General features: G+C 40.6%; 1 long non-coding RNA gene across 1 annotated transcript; it reads right to left on the bottom strand.

Annotated features, from left to right (window-relative positions):
- Positions 1-251: 251 nt before the first annotated feature.
- LOC311521848 lies at positions 252-23422 on the bottom strand. The gene is made up of 3 exons (XR_014711981.1): positions 22864-23422; positions 1569-1762; positions 252-508 (listed from the first exon to the last, which is right to left on the bottom strand). It is a non-coding gene; the product is annotated as an uncharacterized lncRNA (long non-coding RNA).
- Positions 23423-27792: the final 4370 nt, after the last annotated feature.

Raw genomic sequence — 27792 nt, 5'->3', positions numbered from 1 at the left:
ATGAAAATTTTGCCTGTAAATGCATTGGAGAATGGACTGGCAACTCAATCACAGGTAAAACTTCAAAGGACGTCAGTGTGTAAGAAATGGAGGATGATTGGTTTCTTCATAGGGAGATGTATTGTAGTTGTAAGACTGATCTGTCATTGATGACAATAAAGGCACACAGGATTGTGTCCTTAGTTACTACGTATAGTAACATGGAACCATAAAAATAGACTTACATATATGTGTACTTAAGCATTGCCGTTACTCCACTATTACCATGCCAAAAAAAAAAAAAAAGCGGCAAAAGGAGTCAATTGTGCCACCAAATGATTGCTCTAGTTTCCACTGACTGCCCATTCACTGTGACCGTGGCAGTCTTTTTTTTTTTTTTTTCCAAGATGAGAGCAAAAAGGAGCTTCATGTGTTCACGACGCTGCTTCTGCCCAAGGGCTGATGGCGGATGAGCTGCTTGGCTTCTCCATTCTGAAATGGAAATAGTGGCGCACACTCCACAACTAACCTGAAAAATCAAAAGAAAAGGCAAAATGAAGAAACAGAGCAAGCCTAGAACAGTATCTGAATGAGGTGGCAGGTTCCTGCCCCTTCATGAAGTGATGGAGCAGCTATACACGCTCAACTCCCATAATTATATGCAGAATCTCCTAGCATTAAAATAGCACCACAAGCTTCTTCTGTGTTAGATCCAGAGGAAACCTGAAACAACTAACTCAATACTTTCTACAAGGGAATACTTCCCTGGAGACCAGCTGTGTCGTGGGCACCCTGCTGCTGGTTTCTCCTCCATCTTTCTCTTGCATCTTTTCAGAGAAGGGGCCTGATTTCATTGGGATACAGTCTGAGTCCTGACTAAACAGAATGTTCCATAAGCAACAGAGTAATTGCACCCTGCTGAAGCAATCTGTCCCCCTCCTTCCTTCCTCCTCTACAGTACCAGTATAGCAACGGGGCTTTTGCTCTGCCATTAATGTAGAAAATACTCTTATTTGTGCTTAATTGCTGGCATTGCAGGTTTCTTTACAAGAAAAAAACACATGGTCGTACCAACACCATTACAAGGGACCACCTACAGCAAAATATTCTATCGTGTCTCCCATTATGCAACGGAGACTAATGGTCATATATTTTGCACTGCCTGGTTGCTGATTTTCTTTGAGTTTAGTTATCCTGAAGTTAGTTTGCCAGCAGAGCTGATTCAAAATGCCAAACCTGAAATGTTTCGCAAAGATGTCTCTAGGAAACTATACCTGTAACAGGCTCTGATTTCTATCTGATCAACATTGCATGGACCAGTTTAACTGGTTCTTGCCAGAGACACTGAAGGAGGCACACCTGTCAGACTCCTGGGGTTCGTGCCTGATCTTGGGTTCAATGAACTTTCACCCAAGCCCAGGCAGGGTTTGGAACGCCACGTGTCAGTGTTTCCAAAATGAATTTTTTGAAAAAATCTTTAGTTGAAGACATTTTTGAAATGGTGGAATTTCCCATGAACCAGAAGTTCCAAGTTTTGGCCAGCTGTATGTGCCGATATCAATTTGTAGAATATCAGGAACAATACATACCAGAAAGAAGTAATTGTGCCACAGCTCTATTTCAGAGTTATTTCCTCTTTTGTAGTGATGTTTCACAAAGGCAATCGGATTTCATTGTGATCTCACACTTGTCTAATCCATTGACGTGAGTGGGGTTACTCTGATTTGCACCAGTGTAAATGGAATCAAGCCCATGAGTAGTAGTAACAGGATTACAGTAATGCCTAGAATGCAGAACCCAGATTAGATCTCCATTGTGCTAGGCTCTGTATAAACACACAAACTGTTCCTGCCCTGAATAATTTGCCTTCTAAATTGACAAGAAAAGGACTTGAGTGAAAATAGAATCACAGAGGTAAAATGACTTGCAAGGTCACACAGCGGGTCAATGGTATACCTGGGTTTTATTTCCAGGTTTCCTATCTCTCAGTCCAGTGTCCTATTCGCTAGCTCACAGTGCTTCCCCATTGTATTGCTGGTGTTTGGTCTTTTTAGGATTGTTTAGTGCTAGTTTAGAAAGTACGTAACCACCTGACAATATTGTCTGTGACTGTAGGTGAAAAGTCATTATAGAAAATGTTCACATCTATCTACCTTTATACTGACTTGACAACTAAGCAAATTACTTTTTACAACTGTATTTCTCATCACAATGTACTCAACTTGTTTTTGAGTGTGTTTGTATCTGTAAATAACAAACAGTTTTCCCCCTAAAGTGCTCATTCCAGGATCTTGATTCCTGAAGGGGAAGCCACCTAAAATTGTAATTCATTCAGTGCAGTGAAGATAAAGCTAGTATGGCATGTATACAGAATACATTATTATGACATTGCGGGGGGGGAGGGGGGGCATTTTATAAAATTACTGAAGGAGCAATAGGGGATTGCTTATTACAAAATATACATGCCTTAAGTGAAAAATTCAAGCTGTGAAAATATTCCCTATGGGGGGAAAAATGCTATATTTTGCACCTTTTGAGATTCATGTATGTGTGTGATCCTTTTTTGCTTTTGAAAAGGATGTTAATATCTCTCATGGGGCAAAGGTGTTCATGGCTTAATGATCATTTATATTTGCAATGGAATTAGTTATTCTTCAAGCATGAAATACTGCATGATATAAATTGTATTAGCTTTATTGGTTCACAATGAAGAACCTTATCAGAAATCATTTCACTGTTGTATGCTTTTTTCCCCCCCATTTTCAATGCAGCGTGAGGTCTTTCTCTCATTTTTTCTCTCCATAAGAAAAGGTGCAAGAAAATTTTTATTGGTTTTCCATTGTGTGTCAGTGATGTGCTTATTAAAAATACTTTTCAGTGTTGCATTTATCTGAATATCCAGACAGTTTTCATACTAGCAGTTATGTAATAGACAATTTAATAAATTCAAAGAAAATGCCTGGTTGAAGAAAGATAAAATAACAAATTAAATGGTTCAGTGAATGTTTCGTTTTGGAACTACTTCAATCTGTATAGCACTTGAAAACTGATGGATTTTTAAATTACAAGACAGGATGAACAGAGATATTCATCTAACCATGCAATGTCATGTACAGTAACTTTTCATGTTAATTTCTCAGATTTTAAAATTAATCACCTACATACAAATTCGGGAGTTTAAAAAAAAAAGTTAAATTGAGTTGTTTAAAGTTGTCCTATGACAGAGAATTTAAACGACAATTGAAGTATGTATCCTGACTAGAGACTTCAGTTTCCCTGATAAAAATAAACCATTCAAACTATATTTTTTTCAAGCACTTTGCTTGCTTTTATGCTATTATGGACTCAGAATTCAAATACGAAGGAATATTTTATAATTAATAATGCTATAGTGTTTATAATGGGCTCCAGATTACTACAGAAGCTTTATTATTACTAATTTTTTTGTTTAGCACTTTTCTCTGTAGCGCTATCATACCATTGGAAATGAAATTAATGGTTTGGCAGAAATTGAGTCATATCTTAACACTTCTAGACATACTGTATAATAAACATGCAGATAAATTGAATATCTTACCCACCTTTGTTATACATTCAATCCAGTGGATGGGTACTATAAAATACTGTATACATTTTCTGTTTGTGCTAGAGGAAGGATGCAGGTTAAATCATATAATTAAATAATGTGTCAAAAAAACCCCACATGGTTCATAATTTCTGAGTTGACGAATCCATGGCATGATACCCAGTTTGACCCATCTAACTAGACATGCCATGCCTCTGCATTGAGGTATCCAACTAAGATATTAAAACCAAAATAATTCCAAAAATTACTTTCAGCTATTTGGAATATTAACTTCTAAGACAGCTTCTCTTTTCTAAAAACATCAAATATTCACAGAAAAAAAATCTGACTTTAGTGGGCAGATATTTAGGGTGAAATCCTGGCCCCACTGAAGTCAATGGGAGTTTTGTCACGGTTTTCAGTGGAACCAGGATGTCACTGTTAGAATACAGAACTACCTTCAGAAATCCCAGATACTTTCATGCGTATGTAGTCCTAATCATATAAAATGTAATGGCTCCCAACAAGTCCATGAAGGTGATGGTCTTAACCTACCTAGACCTGAATGTGATATTGACTTCCTTCATACGTGAGAGGGCCAATATGAGACACTTCAAAAACGCAGGTAGGAGAGAGTCTAAAATGATGCCATTAATCTCTTTATAATTTCTTTTATCTGCAGAATTTTACTTTTCAAAGCTCAGTATTTCAATTGCAATTAGCAAATTCTACATTACCAAATGGCACAAAGACCATGTTTGAGTGACAGATTTAAAAGTTTCAGAGTAACAGCCGTGTTAGTCTGTATTTGCAAAAAGAAAAGGAGTACTTGTGGCACCTTAGAGACTAACCAATTTATTTGAGCATGAGCTTTCTCTAATGTAGAATGATTTATGACAGGATACAGATGAAGTATGTTTTACAGATCTGAACAGGCTTGCATCATACAACTTACACCTATTTTTGCTGAGCCACAGTATGGTAGTGATCACTGGGATTTGCAATTTTGTATCATTACAATTTTCAGGAGCTAAATTACCACCAAAAAGGAATCTGTATGTTGCCCTGATTGAAAATTACAGCACATTCCCTTCTCAAAGGAAAACTAATGTGGGGGGGTGTGAACTGATATTGTTGCCCCCTTTTCTGAGCTGAGCAGCTAGTCAAATTGGGGGGCTCTGGATACGTTCCAGTTTGTAGATGAAATTAATGGGGTCTGGTATTTTCTTAGATGCAGCCTTGTTTATTTACAAAGAATGTACAAAATCCTGCTTCTCCAAATGCAGGAGGAACCAAGAGCAAAAGAAGCAGTTATTTAGTTTACAGCCTCTTTAGCCAAAAGCGTGCTCTCTAGGTTTTTACAGGGTATCATTGTGCTCATAGGCTACTGCTTCTCTTTCTTATTGCCTCTTCCTCGCTCTCTATTCTTGTCTGTTCTCAGTTTGTTTTGCCTCCCCCACCCACCCATGATACTTAGCAAGTCTTCCACCTACTCACCCCAAGTTCCTGGGCAGGTTCACATAAACCCTTTGGTCTTCGGTAGGGGCTTCTGACTGATTTATCCCTGCAGATATGTAAGCTGAAGGGTGAGTTCCCACCCATCAGTCTCAGTGAGGTTTTATCTTGACCTATAACAAGGTTTCACCCAGCTCATAACAGTATGAAGCTATAGAATGAAAAGAAAATGCACTCCCTCTAGGTCTCTATGACTGGGGAATTGCTAATATAGTTTCTATTTTTAAGCAGAGGGGGTGTGTGCGGGGGGAAATGATCCAGGAAACTACAGGTCTGTTGGTTTGACCTCAATTGTATGCAAGGTCTTGGACAATTTTTGAAAGAGAAAGTAGTTAAGAACATAGAGGTGAATGGTAACTGGATAAAATACCACGTTTTTTCAAAAGGTAGATTGTGTCAGACCAACCTTCTTCTTTGAGAAGATAACTGATTTTTTTTTTTTTTTTAGACAAAAGAAATTCAGTAGATCTAATCTACCTCCAGTTCAGCAAGGTATTTTATTAGTTAAATTGGAGAAGATAGGGTTTAATATGAGAATTGAAAGGTGGATAAGGTCTTGGTTAAAAGAGTGACTACAATGGGTCGTACTGAAAGGTGAACTGTCAGACTGGAGGGAAGTTATTAGTAGAGTTCCTCAGGGATTAGTTTTGGGATTAATCTTATTTAACATTTTTTATTACTCACTTTTTGTGCCACAGTCAGTATGTGCCATAGGTGCTGACTCTGTGGGTGCTCCAGGGCTGGAGCACCTATGGAGGAAAAATTAGCAGGTGCTCCACCCCCACCGGCAGCCAAGCTCTCCCTGCCCCCACCTTGCTGCCATCTCCTCCCCCTCCCAGGGCTTCCCACCTGCTGCCTAACAGCTGTTTGGCAGCACTTTGGACTTTCTGGGAGGGAGGGGGAGGAGGCGGAGAAGAGGCAGGGCAGGGGCGGGCACTTGGGGGATGAGGATGGGGTGAGGGCAGTGTAGGGGCAGGAAGAGGCGGGGTAGGGGCAGGGCTGGGGGGGTCGAGCACCCACCAGGCAGAGGGAAAGTTGGCACCTATGGTATGTGCTAACAAAATTTGCAGATGACATGAAGTTCAGAGGTATTGCCAATACAGAGGAGGATCAGAATATCATACAAGATCTGGATGGCCTTCTAAACTGGAGTAATAGAAATGGGATGAAATTTAATAGTGCAATATGCAAGGTCATGCATTTGGGGACTAACAAGAGTTTTTGCTATAAGCTGGGGATGTATTAGTTGGAAGCAGAGCTTTAAGACAGACAAATTCAAACTGAACAGCTGCTGAGAGGGACTACTAGAATGAAATTTCCATTTCCGACGAATGGAAAACCTACCTCATGAAAGCAGACTCAAAAGAGCTTGGTTTCTTTAGCCCAACTAAAAGAAGGCTGAGGCTTGAAATTAGGTGAAGGTTTCTAACCATCAGACGAGTGAAGTTCTGGAACAGCCTTCCAAGGGGCTGAAATGTTGTTTCATGCAACTAAAATAACATGAAGTGAGCTGTATCTCACGAAAGCTTATGCTCAAATAAATGTTAGTCTCTAAGGTGCCACAAGTACTCCTTTTCTCCATCCCCATAGAAAAGTAGCAACCCTTTCTGTTGATATAGCCTGTGGCAAGCTGGACTGGTATCAAAATGCAAATATCATGCCATCTATTGCCCAGCACAATTGGGGAACCCCATCCTGTAAATCAGTCCACTATGTCCTGCACATTGCTGAGTCACAGTCCTGCTTAGCTGGAGATAATTAATAGCCCCTCCCCCCCACTCTGGATTTTCCAACTCCAAAATGATTTCCCATGGATCAGTAGTAATCCAGTGTTGCAAACTTCCATAGTGCAATCACCACTCGCCTCTCAGCTGTTGGTTCAGCTCTCACCCTGCACTGAAGGGCTAGGGTGAGCTTGGCACACGGATCCAGGGGTTTGACCTTTTGCATCCAAAATTACTGCTGCTTGTCCCAAACCTGCATTTCTATGCAATCTCACCAGTCAGTGCTTGTTTCTCAGGTCCAGAATTGGCGCTCCATCATCTCCAGGTGCACTGTGAATGCCACCACCAACCTTTAGTAGTTGTTGTGGTTGTTTTTTTTATATCCCTTAGCAATATGTCCTCAAAAAATTGTTCTGTCCCTGGTTATTGTGGTTCTTCCTGCGGGTCTGCGGATACAGGAGAATCATGCAGTGTTCATGAGAACAGTGCACAGCTCTGCAGGCTCCATGCTTCTGTCAGAGATGGTGAACACCGAAAAGTGCCATATGAGTTTGTGGGATTTTAAAAAAATGCAGAGAAAATGATGGGATATCAATGCCATTTGGGGAATGGAGAAAGCTGCATGCTGGGAACTTAACCCCTAGCTCCCAGAGATCCCTGGGTGACTCATTTTTACCCCATAGCCCACTGCAAGAATTTATTTAAAGACAGAAATGCTGAGCATCTGCTGGTCCCATTGTTTTTTCAGGTAGGAAATAGAAGAAAGGAAAAGTTAAGGGTGATTTAGATTAAATCTGAACAAAAGCTGTTAGTACTAATGGCTGTTGTTCAGAAAACTGAGCACTAGGGACTTGTAAAATAAAATGAAATATTTGACACAAGTTTCAGCTGATAAGATTTTAGCTTTGGACTTATGGTTATCAGCTAATGACACTTTATGTGGCATTACCCACCCCTCCCCCAATACAAACAAACTGCTTATCTCAAAGGCCAAAATAACCTGTAGTTCATGTGCCAATCATTCAGCTGTAATCTGTGTTCACCTTTTCTGCTGCTTTTTGTCTTTTGAAATTTATGTATGCAAAGCATAAGCAATATCAGGTTTAATTGGAAGTAAAAGTGGATTTTTGCCATATTAATTAGCAAGCAGGTCACTAAATTAAAAAGTAAGGTTTAAATACTTAAAAATATGTTGACTTAAAATCAGTTTCTCCCCCTCCCCCCCCGAAATGTATCAGTATTGTAAATGTCTCTAAATTACATTATATAGTAAGTCTTTAGATAAACATTTTATGCCAATTCCAGATTTAGGAGGCAAATCCTTTTTGATGATTCTGTGTGAGGTGCTTTGGCTATATAATTCTGATCTTTTCCAGCTGCTCTTATGAAAGGAAGGCAACTGAACCAGGTTGTGTTGTTTTTGTGTGTGCATTTTGCCAGATGGTGAAGCAGTCATTTTTTGTATGGATTACTAAAAAAGTCATTTTCTGTTAGCTGTGCGGGGTGTTCCTGTGATTTATTAACTTAAACTCAGAGCTGTTGGTTCTTCTCTCAGAGTTGGTGTTTGTTACATATAAGGGTTCCCTATTGTATCCTTTTGATACCCAGACGCTCAGTGGACTGACCTTTGTGCCCATGTAAATCTAAATTCATAAAATATTGTAGAGGAGGGACACATTCTGGCAGCATTAAAAACTTCAGTGGAGTTGCTACAGGTTTCTACCCATGTAAGTGAGATCAGAATCTTGATCTAGATGTTGAGGCTGTTGAGAGCCTCTTCCCTGATGCAATGAAAGCTGTCAAGTGCAAAGGAAGCCCTGTCAGTTCATGGTATGGCATCTGTGCTAGCTATACAATAATCAAGACTTGTTTTAGTCAGTTACCTCGAATGTTCTCTTATTTTTTTTTGAGCTGCAGACGGTGGAATAACTCCTCTCTCTTTTATAACAAGCTACAAAACTTCAGAAAAGGTGTTGGTAACATTTTCCTGTTTGCGTTTTGCTGCTGTGCATAAAAAAAGGGGGGAGGGGGCTGTAAAACGATGAGGGAAAAATTATAGTGGTGTCTCTCTAAAAACTCTTATTTGGAATTTTCAAAATTAAGGTTACCAAAGGTGTTGTTTCTGACCACCTTGTTTACTTTCACAATGAAGACTTGACAAATGGTAATAAGTATAATTATTTACTGTGATAAACCACTGTTATTTGACGATGTTTTTTCTTTCCTTGCATGTTGCCTAATGAGCTTAGGGCTTTCGTGTCTTGTTTATACATTTCAAACGGCATAACATTTGAAATAGTAGCAATTAGAGCTGGACAGAGACTGGAAAAATAATTGGGGAATACATATTTTTTTTAATGATTTTGCTGAATGTTTTGTTAAAAAAAAGCCTATTAACAGGAACGTTCCCTGAAACAACTTTTAGGTAGGTCTTGCAGAAAATGTATGTGAAGTGCGTTAGGAATTTTTAGTAAGAATTTGGAATTCTTGTTTACCTAAAAGTTATGCTCCTCCTATCAGGGACTAGAAACAGAACACGTGAATACAGGACATGTCAGATTTAATTTGGCAAGACTGGTGTAATGCAAATAAATTGTTAGGAGAGCTTATTGAAAATGTGGGCCCAGTCTTACAGTTTGGGAAGGTCATTAGCATTTTAAAGGATGTTTTTGTCCACCAAGGACAAAGAAGCTTTGGGGTATGTTGAAGTAAAGAACTAGACAGACTAACAAAGGCTCTGTGTTGAGGGCTCATGGAAGCACAGTAGAATAAGCTGGAAAGTGTTGACAATGTCAGTGGGCTTATTGACATTTCAAGGGAAAGGGGGGGAACTAATATTTGAGTTTTAGACTGCAGAGAAGAGGTGAGGAGTCAGCTACCAAGCTGTGGTGGAGAGGCGGTTCTGTCCCCACCGATATCAGAATAACTAGAGGTGAATAGAAAAGGAGAGATGGGTGGAATAAGAGGGGAGACAAACTTTGGGAAGCATGGGAATTGAAGGTTTAAACCAAAGAGTCAAGGATGGAGATGGCTGAACCTAGTATAGTGAGATTTTCCAAACTGAGCTTCTGCTGTGCCACAAATTCTTATCTACCCAGTGATATTTGGGGCTATGAAGCCTTTTGAGTCACGCTTATTTAAAATTGTCTTTGTCCAATGACAAACTTCCTCTTATGTTAAGACACTTTTGATCTTGAGCTGTTTTATAAACAATTTTGGCATGGTATGTTCTTGAATGGAAATAGCCAGTTGACCACTAGGGAGGGAGAGGCAGATATGAAACAAAGATGCCTGATCTGGGGCCATCTGTCTACAGACCCAAAAGGCTAATTCTAGAAACTAGCTTATGGGGAATAGTTTGTTTACCATGAGGAGTGGCAGGAATAGGATAATTAACATTGGGCCAGATCTTCAGCTGGTGTGAATCAATGTACTTCCATTGAAGTCAGTGCTTAGGGCTACATTCCAAAAACAAATTAAAATACATTGAATCCATATAAGTGATGCCAAAGAGATGTTGAGTGATTGTGAATAAGGGAGGAGGAAGGAGACCATACAATCAGAAAAGGGAAGGCTAGATGATCTGCAAGGTAAACCTTGTGTTTAAAGGTGATTCATATTATGAAAAAGGTTGAGAAATTGCTGCTGAAACAGTTCTATTGAATCAACCATTTTATTAAATACGTCCTGGAGAAATGTTGGGGTTCTCTGGAAACTTTTCCTACTTTTTTTTCCCACTTAATTGAGGTTCATCTTTTAAAAAAAAAATCTACCTCAGTCTTAGATTTCTTGAAATCTTTTGGGTAGTCTGATTAATTAAACCCAAAAGCCTGTTGGTTAAAACATGCATTCAAAAGGTCAGTAGTGACGGTTTCTACTGTGCTTGGTAAAGAACCTCTTTAGGTAGGAAAGGTAGACAGGAGTATCTAGAAATTCAGATGCAAAGCTGATAAACAGGTTTCTCTTACACAGTACTTGATTTAAGTTTATAACAATCAAATGGCCTACAGTTTTATTATTCATTATGTACTGTAAGTGATCCAGTTTATTGCTTAGGACTTAGACAGTTAAGAGGGTTATTGTAAATATTATTTAGAGGATTACATGTATTTTTAAAGACTTGGTTCATGATCAGAGTACGTGCTATGAATTTGGTACAATGATGCCCACTAGTGCCTTGAAGCAAAAGACGTTATCTATTGGATAACAAAGTATCATCATTAAATTGCCATGAAAGTTTGTCCTGGGCTAACACTTGTCTGTCATAATCCTATTTCAGAATTCTCTAATATTATAAATTATTCAAAAAATCCATTTAAGGTGCAGGTTGCCAACAAGGTGACTTTCAAAAACTGTGTTTGAAAACAGGTGTGTATTTTTTAAAAAACACATACTTAATATAAACTAGAATTTAAGTAGACATTTTATCAGCATGTCATGAATTGGCTATATGAGCATTCATGGAAACGTTTCTCAGAATATTTTTTAATATTTGTGTCTGCATGTATGTGTGCATGTGTACTCACATATATGTATAGAATCATAGGAATGTAGGGTTGGAAGGGACCTCAAGAGCTCAAGTCCAGTCCCCTGGCTAAGGCAGGACCAATTATACTTAGATCATGCCTGACAATTGTCTGTCCCACCTGTTCTTAAAAACCTCCAATGGTGCAGATTCTAGAGCTCAATTGGAAGCCTATTCCAGAACTTAACTACCCTTATGCTTAAGTTTTTCCTAACATCTCATCTGAATCTCCCTTGCTGCAAATTAAGCTAATTACTTCATGTCCTCCCTTCAGTGGACATGGAGAAAAATTGATCACAGTCCTCTTTGTAACTGCCCTTAACATGTTTGAAGACTATTATCCTTCCTCAGTTGTCTTTTCTCAAGACTAAACATGATCAGTTTTTTTAAACCTTTCCTCTTAGATCAAATGTTCTAAAATTTATCATTTTGCTCTCTTCTGGACTCTCGCCAACTTATCCATATCTTTCCTAAATGTGGTGCCCTGAATTGGCCACAGCACTCCAGCTGAGATCTCACCAATGCTGAGTAGAAAGGGACAGTTACCTCCCGTGTCTTACATATGATTTTCCTGTTAATATAACCCAGAATATTAGCCTTTTTAGCAACTGCATCCCATTGTTGACTATTATACTGGATCACAAATTTAGTCCTGAGATGCTTTTCAGCAGTACAACTGCCTACCTAGTTATTCCCCATTTTGTAGTGATGCATTGATTTTTCTTGCTAAGTGGAGTACTTTACTTGTCTTTATTGAATTTCATCTTGTTTATTTCAGGCCAATTCTCCAATTTGTCATTTTGAATTCTAATCATGTATTCCAAAGTTCTTGCAACCCCTCCTCGCTTGGTGTCACCCACAGTTTTCATAAGCATGCTCTCCACTCCATTATCTGAGTCTTTAACGAAAATATCCAATAGTAGCAGATTTAGAACAGACCTCTGTGGGACCCCACTAGCTATACCCTCCCACTTTGACAGAGCACCATTGATAACTACTTTTTGAGCATGGCCATTCAATCAGTTGTATTCCCACCTTATAGTAATTTCATTTAGACCACATTTCCCTAGTTTGCTTATGAGAATGTAACGGGGGACTCTGTATGAATAGTAAGAGGCTTTCTGAGGAAAATCTATATCTGTAAGTTTATAATAATATAGCTCTAAACTTTGGATAGATATCACAGCTGTCATAATAAAGTACAGGTGCTCTATCATCATAGATCTGAAGTAAAAAATCTTGGCGAACTACAACATTGACATTATAGTCTGTTTAGTCTTTTGTGTACATAATGCTCTTTTTAAAAGTGTCTAAATGTAATACATAGTGCTTTCATTGGTCAGGTATGATAGACTCCCAGAATAAACTTAAGAGTTAATATAGTGTCCCGTGGGATCTATCCTATTGCAGAGACCATTTTGAAGTTCCTGAGGGGAGGGATTGTCTGGGGCTGCATTTGAAGTTTTAGAAATGTTTTTAGTTTAAAAAGTACAGCTGTCATGAGTTCTTGCAAACCAGAATCTGTCAGGGGGAAGCACTTTTCACTCATTCCAATGAGAAGTGTGGCCATTCAAGCTCCATGTTGGCTTTTAAAGGTCTCTGACCCAAGGCCGTGGTCATTGCTCAAAGAAATTTTTTTAAAGTGGCAGCATTATATTTACATGGGAAACTGATACTGGGCTAAAGCGTTGCTGATGAGTTTTGTGTGAATTGTCATAAATAATCAGAACGGTCACGATAGCAGTGAGGGCTGCAAGTACAGAACCACTGTGGCAATACCTTTTTTTAAAACAAAAAATCCCCCCAACCCTTTGGGCGGCCCCTGAGAGCAGTGCAGCTGCTGCTTGCTTGCTTGTCCCTTCCTCTTTCACAGGCACTAGCCCTAACTGCCTATCCAGCTATGAAATGTGTCAAGTGGAGGAGCAAGATGTGTCAATCCCAGTTTTTGGCCGGCTCCCCCCAGGCGGCTATAGGTAGGGTGTAGTATGTGCACATAGAGAGGGAGGGATAGGAATAAGATGTGGTGTATAGCCTTATTAATGGTCACTATGCTTTTCCCACAAATGCCTTGCTATACATGCATACGCTAGTAGGGATTCCTGTTAGTATCAGTGAGAGCAGCCTAGAAACAAAACAGAAAAATCAAATATCTTTTAAAAAAATATTAATTGATAAAAGAAGCCCGGTGGATTTGGTGGAACTAAATGTTGAATGTCCAAATCACCCGTCTCAGAATTTGGAAGAAATATAAGCTACTGAGCCAATGTCCTGCTGAACAGAAAAAAGAGTATCTTGATAAAATACTGGAAAGAAATTAACTAGCCTTTTTCTTTGTTTTTGGTTTTTTCATTAAGGTTCAGTTTGAATTTTGAACAAAGATTTTGGCTGGGTATTCGGATAAGTCCTAGTTGTGAGTATTCAAAAGGCCCCAAAATGTGTCTGATTAGACTTTCCTGTCACATTTGATGCTGCTTGTCAGTTCCTAGAGATGCTGGAAATGCTTTTATTGTGGATTCATTCCACTCTTTCTTCTTATGAGAATTATTTTACCTCCCTCTGATATTTTTTAGTCATATTCATCACAGTTCTGTAGTCTAGTTATATGCCAAGGTTTCTAGAACAACAATTCGGACTAACGCTCAAAACAGTTCAGAGATTGGGAAATGTGTTCTGCACTGCAGAATTAAAACTCAGAATTAAGTTCATGAGTGTTTCTATATCTTGAGGGCCCTTTGAATGTACTATGCACAAAGTATCACCTGTTAAATCCTACATATTGATGCTCTTTAAAATCTGTTTATTTTTAATTTGAAGAAATTGGATGACTAAGCACTAGAGCAGGTAAAGGATTTCTGCTAAATGCTTTTTCACTAGAAAATGCTGATTCATCAAAACCAAAACTTTTAGTGGAAATATATTGGTTTCTGTGAACCTTTCCGAGAGAAGGTTTCTCTGATTCCTGATGGAATTTCTGGTCAAGATGAGAGGGAGCAGGGGTTGGAGTGGGATAACCCCAGAATAGCCAGTAGCTAGTTGTTTCATGTGAAATTGGTGTCAGAGGGCCCATGTTCCCTGAAGGGACCATTATGGATGGGACATTAGTGGAACATGGAATTGGGGGAATTAGTTTGGAAGCAATTCAGCCATGTGGGTAGGGTTTAATGACAGTCCACCTCATCACTTAAATTGCATTCAGCTTCACTTTGAGAATGAAACATGGGGGTGGCTTCTGAGATTGTCTGCACTGGTAATTGAACAACAAAACTTTTTTGTCTTTTCAGAGGTGTTTCTCCCCCACCACACCTACCCCTGAAAGACAAAAGTTTTGCTAACAACGAGCACCGGTGTGGACAGCACTAACAAAGCTACCCCCACTCATTGGGGGTGGAAGTCTGTCAGCAGGAGAGCCTTCACACCTTTTAGCAGCACTGATGTAGCAATGACCCGTGTCACTAAAAGCTGTGTAGTGTAGACATAGCCTGAGTTTCCGCAGTGCAGCAGCTGGCACTGAGTCCTGGAACTTTGTCTGAAAATCCCAGAGCCCTGGATTTTGCAGACACAAATCTATCCCATCCTCTACCTGATATGGTTTCTCTAACCAGTTTCCTATGGACAAATCCCCACCCCATCATTCCCCAGCCTTCAGCCCTCTCTGGCTACAGGTCTCCAGCTCAGAGAGCCCACAGGCATCTTGCTCTGCTGCTTTCAGCCCTCTCTGGCCTGAGGAGGTGTGTAGTGGACTCCCTGACTGCTTTCCTCCTCCTGCTTTCACCTGCCTGATATGGCTCCATTGCTCAACCAGGGACTTTTGCCACTCCTTCCTTCAGCAGCATCCCATCCCTGAAGCGCTCAGCCCAGCACTACCCTTCTCCTTTACTCTCAGGACTCTTTTACTAAACTCTGGGTTCCCAACTCTCCCTCTAAGCCCTCTCATAGGATTCCAGACTCTGGATTCTGAGGCTTCCCTCTCAGGATTTTAAACACTCATTGATAACTCCCAGGGCAGCCCCACCCTCTTCATTACACCACACCAGGGAATATCTGGACTGGAACAGGAGAACTGAACCAAGTTTCATTTACAGGGCAAGGTACCCTGTTAAAAGACTCGAATACATCCATGACAAAGAGCAGGCATAATCTAATGATGTAAAATGAGAACATAATGCAATCTGTAGGATAACGTGACCCCATAGTAACTAACCCAAAAAACAGACAGAAGTTTCTCATGGTGGATGGTCAGAACCATGGACCCTTTGTTGGAGGGAATACAGCCATATGATCTCATCAGGTGCAGCATAAGAATTTTATAGCTGCAATAGAAAGAAGAATGGCGAGTCCCATGGACAATGGAGACAATTTAAAAAGCATATGGGGATGCTTTCAAAGGCAGTGGGTGCCTCGAAGGAAATCTGCAACTGGAACCCACAGTGGAACCTGTGTGGTTACCATGAAGGAAAATTCCAGTGGCACTACACAATATAGTACACAAGAAGCTCACAGGCATGGAGAGCGGGGTATCCCAGCACACGTAAAGATCAGTGCAACCTGTGTAAGCAGCATGGTAACGGTAAAGAAGCCATCAGGCAAATTAAGTATCTGCACAGACCCAAGGCCACTTATCTTTTCAATGCCAAGTTGCAACTATCCACTGTCCACAACTGATGACATCTTGCCAGAACTTTCCAAAATCTTTATAGTCTGATGTGAGGAATGAGTTTTGGGACATAAGCTTGGGTAAAGAGGCCAGAGTGCTGACAATCTTTGAAACACCATTTGGTCATTACTGGTGGCTGTGAATGCCAGTGGGCATAAGTCCAGCACCAGAGGTGTTCAAGAAGACTCACTGAAGTACTGGAAGGTGTGCCTGGGGTGAAAATAATTGTGGGTCATATCCTCATTGTAGGTGAAGGGAGCAAAGGTACATGAACAAGATCATGACAGAAAATTGCAAGTTTTCCTGCAGGGACGAGAACATAAGAGAACCCAGAAAAAATGGGATTCAAACAGCATATGGGGACATACAATGGACATCTGTTCAAACAGAGGAACCAGAAGCCGATCCCAGCAAGATCAAGGCAATCAGAGACAAAGATATACCAGCTCTAGTAGATGTGAAATGGGAACACACAGGAATAAGTTTTCTGTTCAAGTTCTGTTCACACCTGCCTACAGTAGAGGAACCCCTATAGCCGCTCACATGGCAGAATGTTGAATGGGACTGGGCAAGTTCCCAACAGCAAGCATTTGACATGCTGAAGCAAATGATAATGGATGCCCTTGTCCTGCCAGGAGAGCCACTGACACTCCAATGTGATACATCAGAGAAAAGATTGGATGTGGCTTTTTTGCTGGAGCAGCTGGTCGCTTATACCAGCAGAGCCCTGTCAGAGACTGACCAGAGGTAAGCCCAAATAAGAGCTTTTGGCTGTGGTATTTGGAGCAGAGCAATTTTATCAGTACACCTATGGCCCTCCAGTAATAGTGCCATCAGAACACAAACCCCTAGGGATCCAAAGACTTCAGTGCGTGCTGATGTGCCTCCAGGGCTACAAGGCAGAGATCATATATTGTCCAGGACAGCTATTGGTGTTAACAGATTCCCTGAACAGGGCGCATGTACCCAGCTTCAGTGAGTTAGGGGAAGGGAATCAGTGCATTATGTTGATGGATTCAATTTCCTATCTCCCAGTTTCAACAGTGAAGCTGATGGAAATCAAAGTTGTTACAGGAAAGACCATCCAACTACAGGCATTCAAGAGTGATACAAATAGGGTGTCCAGAAAACAAACGCCAAGTACCTGTAGGAGCAGAACCATATTTTCAAAGTAAAGATGAGCTGAGTGTGCAGAATAGAATAATAATTTGAGGACAGAAAGCTGTTGCGTATATTTTTGCATGACATCCTTAGGTAACAATGCATGCACATCACCCCTGGGTATTGACAGCTGTCTGGGAATTAATACACAACTCTACTCCTTGATAGAAGAGTGCGACACCTGCCCATCATGTGATAACCAGCAGAAAGAGACTGTTACCACATGGAGCTGCCCACCCAACAATGAGGAAAGGTGGGAGCAGACTTATTTACTTCCAGGAAAAAGCAGTACTTTAGTACAATGCACTACTATTCAGTTTTTTTGGAGGTCTGTTCCCTTCATGAAACAAGTCAGTCACTGATGGGGGAAAAGTGGAGACCCACTTTGAATAGGAATGCCATACCTATCCAGTGACACTGGACCCCAGTTTGCCTCAGAAGAATTCAAGGAGTTTGCACCCAAATGGCAGTTTGGCCACCACCCCACCTCTCCAGCATACACACAGAGTAATGGTAAAGTGAAAACAGCTAAGAGACTGCTCAGACACATGGCAGTTTCTTCTGGTTCAGACCCCTTGTGTTTTTGGCGCACACATACACCATTGCTGGGTGCCAAAACAGTCCAGTGCAGGCACTGATGGAATGAGGGACGAAACCCCTAGAACCAAACGGAGACCTGTTGCAGACATAAGGATGGAGATACCAGTGAGAAACCAGGCACTAGAGTATGGCAGGTCAGCTAAGGACCTACCAGCTATGAAGACTGGCATTACTGTGAAAAGCCAGCCATTAGAGAGATGCCAGAAGGAGTGGAGTAAAGGAGTTAGGAGGAGTGCAGTGACACCCAGGTCATACGAAGTGACTATGCAATAGGGGCAAGTGGCCTGAAGTAGTAGGGAGACACGTATGAGCTGGCAGAGATAAGACCCAGAGAGAGCCTACAGTGTTTCTCACAGAATAGAGAGGCAGAAAACCACCAGGGAGGAGATTCCCCAGAGAGACAGCTAAACTTGGAGACTGGTGACAGGGGGACAAAGAGGCCACTCCCAGTGTGGTTGCCTGTTGAGGAGACCAAACTATCTCCAAACCTATGTAACCAGCTGATTTCAACTTGGCTATGTGTTAGTAACCTTTGGCTGAAGCAACATGAAGGGGGACCCAGGCATCAATTATTTGTTTTTAATGTTTATATTGATTTTTGTAAAATAGGGAAGTAGTGTAATCAGTGGAACTGGAGTCAAAGTTCCTGCTATCTTCCCTGCTATTGATAGGACACCAGAAGCAGTTAGGCTGGAAGTAACTCATCTTAACCTGCATTCAGATTCACTGTTGTGAATGAAACAGTCCAGACCTGGATTTGACACAAGTAGAGCAGGGACTCAAACCTGCTTCTCTCACTTGGTTGTTCCAGGGTGTGTGTGCTCTCTTCCTCTGAACAATTTTGAAAGGTCTTGGTTTCATTCTGATGTAGAATGAAACCAAATTCTGAAACCTCAAAATTTGTCACAAGACAGAATCCTTGTTTTCCCAGCCAGCCTTACTCGGCAATGAGAGATTGCACTATTTTGAGCTCTGTCTAGTTCCCAGGTTGGTAGTGAACAAAAGTCATTATATTTAAGTACAGGTTTATGTGAAACTGGTTAGTGGTTCCTTGAACAATGTTTGCATAAAAAAATGGCATTAGTTAGCATGTTCATTTGCAGTCCTAGTAAAGAACTAAAGGATTATGATTATGGAAACTGAATTAACTTCTCAACCCTTGAAGAGGTCCCTAGTTATGAGACTGAGGCACATGGATAGGGTAATGTGGAGAAGCTTGCACTGCTGCTCTGAGTCATGCATGTTCCTGTGGAGAGATTTCCTTTTTTTCCAGGTCTGTCAATCCAATGCATTTCATGAGCAATATAATTGTCAATATTGAGGGGTGAGTTACAGAAGTTTCACATGTGAACTGCATGTTTCTTTCTGCACCACTTGCTATGTTCTAGAATATAGCAACATGGGAGAATGAATAGCCACCAATTATTCATGCAGGTTCCCAAACATTTACATTTGGGTGACTAACTGGCCCCTTGTTGATTTCAAATGGGATAGTAGGTAAGCGGTTAGGAAAGTTAGTTTTACTTATCTAGTGGTTTTAATCACAAACTCTCACTGAAAAGTTTATTAAAAGCTAATAAGTTTAATTGTTGGGTAGACATAATTCCAATCTGTGCAAGAAGTTCATTATCAAAGCAGTTCATTATGTCTGTATTCTACTTACGGGTTTTCTGCAGGCTGTTGGTCTAGTTCCAGATTTATTTTTTGCATTATGTTGACATTGTACTTTAGGATAGATGGATTTTGCCTAGCAAAGTTGTAAGTACTTCTGTAAGATGTGACACCCCAGTTTAACTTTTCAAGTGTTTGAAAAAGGAGAGAGGTTTCATTCTCTGAACCTGGCAACCTTTCTGCCATCATTCAGGATGGAAAGTAAATCACTGTTCCCTCTGTACTGTACCTGTTATAAATTTTCTTCTATTTTCTTGTCTACCATAAACATCATGTTGTATCAACCAGGCAAGGTACTAACAAGCTTCAACAGTACTTTATTTTCAAAGTGGAAACCTCTTTACCAAGCTGCTGCTGCACCCTCTGTAGCTTTCTCCCAGCCTCTCAACTCCTCCCCCACTCCTTCTTGTCCTTTCAGACTCCCAACAGCCAGTGCTCCCAATTCTAATAATTACAAGCAACATCTAAACACCACACATCTCTAGAAACAAACCTCTTTAGACAGTCAAAAGTCCCACTAAACTAGCAGGTCCTGCTCCAAGTTAACCTTCTGCACTTTTCTTTCCCATCCCTTGGGATTCTACAACATAATTTAGAACGATTTAATGTGTATTCTATTTCTGAAAAGCAACATATGTTCCTTTCTGTTAACTCTTTGGTTTGCAGCTCACCCCCCCCCATATACTAATGTTTCCCTTACTATTGGTGTCATTCTTCTGTACCAGATATGGAGTAGTCACAGAACTTGCTTATACATTTGATATGCTTGTGATGAGATCCTTTAATGCTTTGCCATGTATGGCTGAGGATCATATTAAATAAGCTCTTACATACAGTGCCAACTAGTGGCTGAACAGTGTGATACAGGTTAGCATTCCAATACATCTTCCCCTTTAAGTTCTACTTTCATATTATTTACATTATTATGCTGTCTTTGAAGTTCAGTATGTATCAGTCTCTTAAGTGTCTCTACGGTGTACTGGTTTTCTAATTACTCAACCCTTATGCATAACAACTTGTTCATCTGGCTGCCTATTAATTGCAACTGCTAGCAGTGGTAGGTTTGGAATCCTTGAGTCGTCACCTTGTTCTGCATCTGCCAAATGTAGAGTTTGCTCTGTTGATCGTTCTGAGGAACTGTAGATGTTGTTAGTTGAACTTTCCATTGTCTGTCTTGATCACTTATCTGGGCACTGAATTTTTTCTTTATGGCAGCTGGATTTCAGTTCTTTTTCTCCATCCTATTTGACATGAACGTGGTCACCAGGTACTAGACCTGGCAGTTCTCTAACTAAATGAGATCTGTTGTTGCAATAATAAGCCACCTATACCATAGCTGCTTGCATCCACGCTGACCTTTTGAGTTTGTTCATTCATAGTACTTGAGAACTGGAGCTGTTGAGAGAATTTCTTAATTTGGTCCTCCTAGTTAAGATGTGTTGGACTTCAAACAGTTCTTTCAGTGGGTTTGTAACTGTAGAAAAGTCTTGTAAGTATTGACCAAGGTAATTTACCATTCCCAGTACACATCTCAGTTTTGGTATGTCTGTGCATTCAATTCTTTAATTTTTTTACTTTTTCAGGGCTAGGACTGATTCCATGGTCTGTCCCAAAAAACTCATTTGGAGTAGGCAGAAAATGCAATTTTCCATGTTTAGCTTTAATTCAGACTGATTGATTAGACTTAAGACTTTGCTGAGGGTTTTGAGGTATTCTTCCATAGCAGATGCAAAAATCAGAGTATCGTCCATAAAAACTACATTTGTGTTCATAAACAGTTCTGCCATCTTTCTTTGAAAAGTTTCAGGTGTGCAGATAATCCTAAAAGGTAATCTTGAAAGCAAAATCTTCCAGAGGGTGTGATAAATTTAGTCACTTTAGCACTTTCTTTGCTAAAGGAATTTGACCAAATCTCCTTGAGGCATCCAACTTGGAGTGTACTGTAGCTCCTTTCACTTTGGGGAGGAAGTCCTCCAGTGTTGGGAGGATCTCTCTCAACTTCTTCATTAAATCTTTTAAGATCCACACAGATGCATATTTTTCCATTTTTCTTTATAGCTCCTATGATTGGGGATATATTGTTGGCTCAGATTTTCTCAATTATGCCAATATTCTGTATTCTCTTTAACTCAGTTTGCACTTTATGAAGTAATGGGTTAGGGATCCTGTGACGTGTGTCTACACTATATGGTTCAGCATTGTCTTACAGTTATTTGTACTGCAACCCTTTTCAGAAATCCAATATCTCCAAATATTCCATTGAGTTCTTCCAGCTTCCTCACTAGGCCCATCATGGCTGCCACTCTGCACTCTGAGAAGGTTGTTGGTCTGTGGTCTTTTGATCACATATGCTCTGAATACATAGCTTTTGTCTTCAAGTTGTTTCTGTGGTGAACTGGCCAATACAGTTTAGAATACCTTCAGGACTAGTCAGAGCTGTTTCAGGTGACTTCAGCTCTGGGAGGAGTTAAAGGTGATTGTAAGTCCTTTCTGACATCAGCTCCTGAGTCAATTTTAAAGTCAGTAGTCTTTCCATGAATATTCAGCTTTACTCTACAGAAAGGCTCTATGTCATCACAAGTGATAGATCCCAGAAACATAGCTCTTGTCTGTAATATATCAACTCCCTGACTGATTTGGTATGGCAAATAGAAGCCAAATATCCCTATTTCATGCATGTATTACACTGGCTGGACATGCATAGTCTCTGGGTATTTGACTTTTTCCACACCCTGTGCACGTAGGCTGGAATTTGTCCCTCTTACCCTGGGAGTTCTTTGTCCCTGTTTCTGGGGTTTATGATAATGACTTAACACTCAGTATCTGTTTGCATTTTCTAAGCTAGTTTCTGGTTTGTCAAGTTTCTGTAGTTTGCACCAGCTCAGACACTGTTGCTGGAATAGTTGTGGCTAGGGTTAAATCTCTTCAGTTGTAGCTTCTGTGAAAGGTTGTTATCTGTTAACCCAGTAACCAGCCTCTGATATTTTCATAAAAAGAAAATGAGTACTTGTGGCACCTTAGAGACTAACCAATTTATTTGAGCATGAGCTTTTGTGAGCTACAGCTCACTTCATTGGATGCATCCGATGAAGTGAGCTGTAGCTCACGAAAGCTTATGCTCAAATAAATTGGTTAGTCTCTAAGGTGCCACAAGTACTCATTTTCTTTTTGCGAATACAGACTAACATGGCTGCTACTCTGAAACCTGATATTTTCATGTTTTTTGCATTCCCAAAATCAGTTTTCAGGCAATGTATGCAAATCTCTTATAAAACATTCAACGTTTCCCCCTCATTCTTGAATTCTCTGGTAAAAACATGCTCGTTCATAAAACATTTCTCTGGGGTATAAAATATGCATCAAACATAGCAACAACCCTTTCATAATCATCTTTATGACTGTCTTTAGTAAAGTGAAAGGATTTAAAGATATGCTCTGCTTGCTTTCCCATAGCATAAATTAAAGATACCTGTATATCTCCAGTTTTTATGTAGTTTGTCTGCAATCCAAAATCTTGTAAAATACTGCTTCCAGGCTGTCCATTGTGAAGGTCTGTCAAAGCTGAAGTTCTCTGGAGCATTGAAGAGTGGCAGGTTGAGATCCTGTGACCTTTTTCGCTTTGTTCCTCCTGGTCTGTAACCTTTGTTGCTGTTTTCTTTCTGTTTCTGTTCTTAGTTTACTCCTGACACCATGTCATATTCTTCTGTACCAGATAGGGACTGGTCACAGAGCTTGCTTATATACACCAGGTGTGTTCATCATAAGATCCTTTCATGCTCTGCCATGTTCATTTTTAATTTTGATATTTTACACACATTACCACCTAGAGGCTGAATGGTGTAGAACAGAAGAATATGACATGGTGTCAGGAGTAAAGCCAAGCCAGACCCATCCCTCTCTGCATTCAGAGAGAGACTAGCTAAGCTTCAGCCTAGCAGCCCCTTTATAGGCCCAGCTGCGGCCATTTCCCCAATCAGCCTAGCTTTTCTTGCCCTCAGCCCTGGCTCTCTTGCAGGGCTGGCTTTTAAGCCCCACAGGACAGGAGTGGGTAACCACCCCACTACACCAGGATAACACTAGGAGCTCTCATACAACTATTGCGTAACTATTTGACTTGCTTTGTGAATCAAAGTGCAGCATTTTTTTTTTTTTTTGAGTATGTGTTTTTTAGTCCCTTTCTGCGAGTTAAAGAGCAGAGCTGTGAACCTTTGTGGAGTGCACAATGAATTTAGCCTTAACATTTCAAATGTGAGGTCTCTGAGCTGGAGCTGGCTTTGCTTTTTCAGTGTTTAGACTGAAACTTTATAGTGATATAAAATGAGGGGGGGAAAAGGACAATAATACTGTTTTTATATAAAAATACATTCTGACTTTCAGAATGTCTTTCAGGTATTTTATTTTTGGAACTTGAATATTCTTCTTCTACCCTGTACACCTGCAAAGCCAGAGGGTGTAGGGCATCCATTATCCAGGTTTGTATACTAGTTTTCTTAGTATTTCACTAATGAGTTCCATTTTTGTTTTTATAAATATATATTGTGTGTGTGATGTTGCATTCCGTATTTTCATAAAAATACATTTTACCCACACTTATAAATATAACTGGAATATGCCTTATGCAAAAGGTCTCTTGTAAGGTGTCATTACAAAGCTTATAATCTACTGAGTGTGGTCATCCCATTTGTATGAATGTATCGTTTTTGTATCTGAAACTAGAAATATGAAATAGAACTCCGAGGTCCTATTGTAATTATGCAAAGTGTGGGCCATTCATGGTAGTTTGGAATCTTGATGGCTCCCATTAACCAGGACAATTGGTTGTAAAAGGCTCTGTTTACTTGTAAGACTTCCTGTATATCTGTGTGCCAGGGAGTGGGTAATGAAGTCTCTCGGAACTGTGTGCCAGGGAGTGGGTAATGAAGTCTGATCATGTCACCTGAACTGGAATCCATCTTTAACCTTTTCTTTTTCATCTTTAACCTGGTGCTTTTCCATTTAGAAGGAAGCAGGGGAAACCCAGAGGGAGACAAAGGGTTCCCGCCTTGTGCAAAAGATCTAAAAGGGGGTAGAACAGAACAAAGGGGGCTGCAGTCATGAGAAATCCCCTTTGTTACCACCTGAGCTGGAACTAACAAGAACTGTACCGGGAAAAGGATTGCGCCCAGACTAAGAAGGATTCTAGTCTGTGAAATAAGCTTATTGGAACATCTCTGAGGGTGAGATTTACCTGTATTCAGTTTCTTAATGTATTGGGCTTAGACTTGCATGCTTTTGCTTTATTTTAATTGGTGATTTACTTTGTTCTGTCTGTTATTACTTGGAACCACTTAAATCCTACTGTTTATACTTAATAAAATCACTTTTGTTTATTAATTAACCCTGAGTCAGTGATTAATACCTGGGGGAGCAAACAGCTATGCATATCTCTCTATCAGTGTTATAGAGGGTGGACAATTTTAGTTTACCTTGTATAAGCTTTATACAGAGTAAATCAGATTTATTTGGGGTTTGGATCCCATTTGGGTCTGGGTGCTGGAAACAGGAACACTTGCTAAGCTGTTTTCAGTTAAGTCTGCAGTTTTGGGGGTGTGGTTCAGACCCTGGGTCTCTGTTGCAACAGGCTTGCATGTCTGGCTCAACAAGGCAAGGTTCTGGAGGCCCAAACTGGTAGAGGAAAACAGGCTCAGAGGTAGTCTCAGCACATCACGGAACAGTCCCAAGGGGGGTCTCTGTGACCGAACCCTCCCCCTCTAGATATAGATCTATATCAATATCTAGATAGATAATTCTGTGTGTGTGTGTGAGAGAGAGTGGAGGTGGTATGTCAACACTGCAGTTAGACACACACAGCTGACTCAGGCTCATGGGGCTTGGGCTTAGGGGCTGTTTAATTTCAGTGTAGGCTTCTGGGCTCAGGCTGGAGCCCTCCCACCTGTGAGGAGGTGGGCTCAGGCTGGAGCCCTTCCACCTGGACTCAAGCCCAACCCCAAGCCCGAATATCTATACCGCAGTTAAACAGCCTCTTAACCCAAGTCAGCTGGCATGGGCCAGTCATGGGTTTTTAGTTGCAGTGTAGACATACCCAGAGTGAGAAAGAGGACTCATTTACCTCTTGAGTGCATGGAACTGTACTGAGCAGCTCCTCAAAGAATTTTAATCACTCAATGGTGGCTTTATACATTCTTCTACCTAAATTAGGGAGTAGTGGTTAGAAAGACTCAGCTACAATTCCATGGAGGCCATGCAGGGTATGCCTGCACTGCAATTAAACACCCACAGCTGACTCAGGCTCTGGGGTTGTTTCACTGCAGTGTAGACTTCTGGGCTTGGGCTGCAGGCCAGGCTCTAGGACCCTGCAAGGTGCAAGGGTCCCAGAGCTCAGGCTGCAGCCCAAGCCTGGAAGTCTACACTGCAATGAAACAGTCCCACACAGCCCAAGCCCCATGCGCCCAAGTCAGCTGGCACAGGCCAGCCGCGGGTGTTTAATTGCAGTGTAGACGTACTCCTAGTGATCTTTGATGCAATTTTGAAAAATGGCTTCTAATTTTGCATCCACAAGATTCTCATGGTCAAAAGTGGGCTCCAAGGGAATATTGAAAAAAAATTGGGTCATAGACTTTTGTGATTATCGCTAGCACTTTGAGGTGAAATGTTTGCCCTTTTTCACTATGCTCTTTCTTCTGTGTAATGCATTGCTGCAAGGTAGACATCCATATATTGCTCAAAGTCATGAAGATATTGTCTGGATAAAAATTGCAACCAGAGTCTAATACACACTTGTCTCCAACTGCTGGATATGGATAAAGGAGGGGCTATTGGCACTCTAACCTAATACCTGAAATGTTGAGAGGCCTGAGATTTCACAGGTGGTGTCATGTGACATGATATGATTAAGGGCTTGGCTACACTTGTGAGTTACAGTGCAATAAAGGAGCCCTGGGCACACTAGCTCACTAGCAAGGCACGTAGAGCGCTCTGACTCAGCGGCTACAGCGCTGCTGGTACTCCACCTTGGCGAGTGCAATAACGTTTGCTGCGCCCTTGCTGGAGTGCTGTGGTACCAGTGTGAACAAGGTGTTGCATTACTGCGCTCTGATAGTTTTCTCAGCTGTTTAATAAAACATGGCTAGCTACCAGAGCAACTTATTACATCATGTAGCTTTTATCTGAGATGCAGAACAATTCCTTAAAGTAATGTATAGTCTGCCCCAGTCAGGCATGTGAAAATTAGAAATTTGGAGAAAAAATCATCATGAAGGGAGGAAGAAGTAGTGATATAGTGTGTGTGTGTGGAGAAAGATTATCATTTAATAGGTAAAATATTGTCAAGAAAAAAATCTTTGCCATTTCTAGTGACATACATTGCACCTTTTCTTTGTTCTTCTAGTAAGCACGTAACTATCCTGTGTGTTTTTCATACTGAACAGAAGACATTGGAACAGTAGGAATCTGGAGAAGAGCTTGCCTCATGGATTGTGTTCCACAGTCTAGTCTTGTGGGGATTTATAGGTCACATCTGATGAGACAGTGAAGAAATAGAAGATGCGAGAGAGAAAGATGAGCCTTGAAGCAAGATCTAATCCATTTTTTGTACCTTACTTCCTAGATTTCTCTTGGTGAGGCCATCTTGTAATCCTGGTTGAACCACCTCACTCCTCTTTGTTTACTTTTCCCCATTTCTAGCAGAATTTCACTAAATCTTTCATAACTAAACCTTGGATGAATGTATAATAGCCAGCAAGAAGTTATCTCACCTCTGTCAGCTTCCACATCTTCAGTAGGTGGTTTGCTAGAAGTTTAGTTACTATTATCTCTCATTTTTTTGAGTGGCCAGAAATGTGCTGGACACCTCACAAAATAAGACAACATTGTCCCTACTCCAACATATGTTGAGGGTATAAAAAACCTTTGTAGACCAAGTAAGCACACTTACAAGTGTTTCTCTTTCAGCTGCCATAGCATTTTATCCCCCATTGCTCAGAGGTAGCCGATTTGGGGGACATACTGGTCAGTTTCTCCCTTTGGAGCAAGAATGGATGACATAAAATCAAGGTTTTTCTAAGTGTGATTTGTTTATTTTTAAAATGTAACCAATTCCTGTTTCCTTGAACAAACACAGTTAACTGAGTTCCCTTTTTCAGAAACTTCAGGGAAGACATTGGGGCTTTAGAGAGAGACAGAGGCCCATGACAGTTGTCCCTTGAGTCCCACACAAATCTAAATTTCTTAAGGGCTTGCCTACACATAGCGAAGCTATATTGATTATAAACTCTCTGTACTGGTGCACCTGTGCCTAGACTAGGGGGTTGCGCTGATTTTAACTATATTAGGCCTGGTCTACACTAAGAGTTTAGGTTGAATTTAGCAACATTATCTCGATTTACCCCCGCACCCGTCC

The sequence above is a fragment of the Lepidochelys olivacea genome, assembly GCF_965140295.1.
Source record: "Lepidochelys olivacea isolate rLepOli2 genome assembly, chromosome: 6".
Classification (NCBI taxonomy): domain Eukaryota; kingdom Metazoa; phylum Chordata; order Testudines; family Cheloniidae; genus Lepidochelys; species Lepidochelys olivacea.
The sequence above is the reverse complement of the archived record's forward strand: the minus strand, read 5'-3'. Positions and strand labels throughout refer to the sequence as shown.